The sequence below is a fragment of the Lipotes vexillifer genome, unplaced genomic scaffold, assembly GCF_000442215.2.
Source record: "Lipotes vexillifer unplaced genomic scaffold, Lipotes_vexillifer_v1.1 scaffold1549, whole genome shotgun sequence".
In the NCBI taxonomy this organism is placed as follows: Eukaryota; Metazoa; Chordata; class Mammalia; order Artiodactyla; family Lipotidae; genus Lipotes; species Lipotes vexillifer.
This window is the reverse complement of record NW_006771034.1, coordinates 1,297,175-1,301,220: the sequence shown is the minus strand read 5'-3', so window position 1 is coordinate 1,301,220 and position 4,046 is coordinate 1,297,175.

Here is a 4,046-nt window from a genome sequence, read left to right as displayed (position 1 = left end):
CAGGAATGGAGACTTTGGTGGGAGGTTCTGAAGCTCGAGGAGGGGACCCCAGGGCTCCTGGCTGAGAGAAAGTGCAGAGAGATGCCAATTACCAGGTGCAGGAGAGACCCGCGGGGTAAGAAGCAGGGAGGCCGCTAGGACAAGCGTTAGCCACGCCCTGACTTTGCTTCAGGCTGCAGTGACAGCAGAGTCAGCAGTCCCTGGTGAAACATTTTAGCTGGTGGCCCATTCTAGGCCGCTTGGCTTTAACGGAGGAAACTTCCTACGATGAAGGGACTCCAGGCAGTGTTTCAGCCTCTGATGCTCTTTCCCAGATTATCCCGTAGATCAGTTTCCGAGGGCTGCTGAAATAAGACACCACATACTGGTAGGCTTTCAAAGTCACAGATGTACTTTCTCACAGTTCTGGAAGCCAGAAATCAAGGTGTCAGCAGGGCCGTGCTCCTTCTGAAAGCTCTAGGGGAACATTCTTCCTTGCCTCTTCCAGCTTCTGGTGACTCCAGGCACTCCTTGGCTTGTGGCAGCATCACTCCAATCTCTGTCTCCATCTTTACATGGCCTTCTCTTCTGTGTGTCTCTGTCCCTAAATCTCCCTCTCCTACAAAAACACCAGTCATTGGATTAGGGGCCCCTAATCCAATACTCCCTCACCTTAACTTGATTACATCTGCAAAGACCCTGTTTCCAAATAGGGCCACATTCACAGGGACTGAGAGTTAGGACTTCAACATGCTTTTTTTTTGGCGGGGGGTCACCCACAACACCCTGCCTGAGTTGCTTTATAGAACAATCCACCAGGAATGACATCCTTTCCCTTTGTGCCAGAGCTGCATTTGGTTTGGTGTGTCTGTGACTCTGGGCTCCTTTTAGTTAAGGGGGATCTCTGCTCGGCTGTTTCTGCCCCAGTAAAGGGCCAGCTGTTGGAAGTCTGCTTGTCTGCAGCCTGTTCTATAGCTTTCCTGGTACATCATTGATAACCAGAATGGCTATCCCCCTCAGTCTGGGGAAAAAAGGGAAGGCTGGGTCACCCTATCTGGCTCTAGAAGATTAGGACTCTACTCTTATAAGCTCATTTTACTTTATCTCCTAAAAGACCTATCTTCAAACGCAGTCACCTTGCGGGTAAGGGCTTCAATATATGAATTTTGGGGTGGGACACAGTTCAGTCCAGAGCATAGACTGTAAGCTTTTTGAGGGCTGGGACTGTGCGGCATTCATGACTGAGCTCGTGGTACAATAAAGGGCAATATATACTGACTGACGTACTTACTTACTTACTGAATGAATGAATGAATGAGTGAATGAAACGAGGAGAATGTCAGATGGTGCTGGCTAGATTCCTCCTAACGCCTCTGTGAGGTGGTGTGGCTGTTGTGATAGATCTCATTCATCTACTCCAACCTGCTTCCACTGGGTTTTCCTTTTCTGCAGGGGCTGGAGAGGCTAAAACTGAATTTCCAGACTGCCTTGCAAACAAAGCTCCAGACATGATTCCGGAGCCGCAGAGGAGATACAGCCAGGAGAGACTTGAATTTGGAATGCAATTAAATGCACAGAGAGGCACAGTCGGGGGCACCTATTTCTTTCTCTCTTTATTTGCCCGTGCAGATCTGATAGGTGTGCAGGGACCGCTTCAGGTGTTCTGTCACTGCAGGCAGAGTGTGCAGCCTCCTGACTCCGGAGTTTCCTGCTGGAGGTACAAGAGGCAGCTCCCCTGGCAGCTTAGTTCTCTTGGCAGCTTAGTTCTCTGAGTCACTCCTGGGAGCCTCATCTGCCGCCTGCTTCTCCGGCCCTTCTGAAGGTTTTGTAAGCACATAAATCTGATACTAAATCTATTTCTGCTTAAAATAACTAGACTGGTTCCTACAGCTGCAAGGGGATGCTGAAAGAGATGGGAACACTCACACCCCTTGCACAGGTGAGACCTGGAAAGATGAACAGCTATACAAGGCTTAGAGGCTGTAAGGGCCTCCCCTGGTGTCTGAACCCAGGTATGACCCCAGCAAAGAAGAGGCAGGACAGTGTAGGGGAGCATGTTTACACAGTGCTGTGGTCCCTGAAGACACAGTAGATGGGAGGATAAGTCAGTGAAGGGAAGACAGCAGCATGAGGATGAGAAACCTTCAGAGGATAAGTGACCTTTCAGGTTAGCAAGCTGACTTAGTAGGGATGGAATGTGAGGGCTTGCAGTGTCACAGGCACCAGGCCTTGGAATGAAGCGTCCCTCTGGGCCAGGCAGAGGCCTTGGGTTTTGGTGAGAGGCCTGGTGACATTTGCTCTGGCTTTCAGTTGGAATACTGATGCAAAGTTTTTGTGTGTTTCTGAGTTTCCCCAGGAGCTGGTGGGTGGGAGTGGTGTGATCTTGCTGGAATATGGGGCCTGGGAGCCCTCTTTCAGAGACACACAGCTTGGAAATTCCCAGAGGCCTGCAGTTGTGGGCTGAAGAGCACCGACCCCTACCCAGACCTTGGAAGAATTCACAGTGCTCTACTTGCAGGTTCAAGGACATAGAGAATGGATTCTGAAGCAGAACATTCAAACCACCAGCACCAACTGGGAGCTGATGTAATAGGTCACAGCACCTGCGGGCAGGTGTACTTGACTGCTCCCCTGATGGGGGAAGCTCAGGAGTTTTGTCACCCTCTGATGGCTCTAGGCCAGAAACCTCAGTTGCAGCTGCAACAGAACTCAAATGACCCTGAGTGTGAGAAGGGAGATGACCCCGGTTATGGTGCATCAGTGATTGGTGAAGGTAACCTCCTACAACACTCTATTGAGATACTGGGGCCACCATGAGATTTCCAAGACTGTGGTGATCATAGCGTTAACGTTGATGAAACTGGTGTTGTGATGCAAGTTTGAAAACAATGAAGTGATAGCGTTTGACAAAGCACAATTTCTTCCCATCAGAAAATGAGTACCTAAGGCAGGACTTATCGAATTGGATCCAGTGACCACATATGCCTGACTTACTGGACATACATGCTAAACACTCTGAATCCTGGGCTTAACCAGACTTACTGAGTTGGGATTTCTGGGGATATGCATTTATAAGAATCTAAGATGATTTGAATCACACTAAAATCTGGAAGTCACCAGTCTTAGGCATTCCGGTCATCAGAATAATACGATGACCAGATATTTTAATACCTGTCTCAAGCTGTTTTCCAAGGGATCTGAGGAATGGGCCCAGGCAGTCTTAACTAACTGTTTCCTCCAGGTTCTCCAGTGGGTCAGCTGTGTAGGACAGGAAGCACATCAGTCCTTACAGCCACACAACCTGTCCACGAGCAACAGTACATCTTACGCTATCAGAGATCTTACAGGAAGAACGTATGCATGTACTTATACCCCACCTTATTCCAATGGGATTTAAGATGTTGGGTTTATCACAGTAGATTGTATAAACTTCATTTAAAAAGAATAAAATCTCTGACCTACTTTTCTTTCCTTCTTTTTTTCCCCAATACCTTCATTTTGGATTTCTAGCTCCAGAATTCTGAGAAAATAAATTTCTGTGTTTTTTCTAACAGCAGTCACATATACCTAATATTTCTCATTTTAACCATGGGTGAGTATACAGTCCACTGGCAGTAAGTGCTTGCACAATCATCACCGTCGTCTACACCTGTCTTTTCCCTCATCCCCAGCATAAACTCTGTAACCAGTAAACAATAAATCTCTCTCTCCCTCTTTTCCCAGCCCCTGATAACAGCTATTGTCCTTCCTGTCTCTGTGAATTTGACTATTCTAGATACCTCATGTAAGTGGAATCACACAATATTTCCAGCTGAAGCAACCAGGCACGATTCCTCCTTCCTCCGCCTTCTGTTCTGTTCAGGCCCTCAGTGGATTGGGAGACATCCGCCCACACTGGGGAGAGCCATTTTCGTTAAGAGTCCACCAATTCAAACGCTAAGCATCTGGAAAGCCCCTCACAGACACACCCAGAAATAACATTTAATCTGGGCAGCCCATGGCGAGTCTACCCACACATAAGATTAACCATCACAAGGACTCAAATTCTCCATCACTTACAAAAAAAT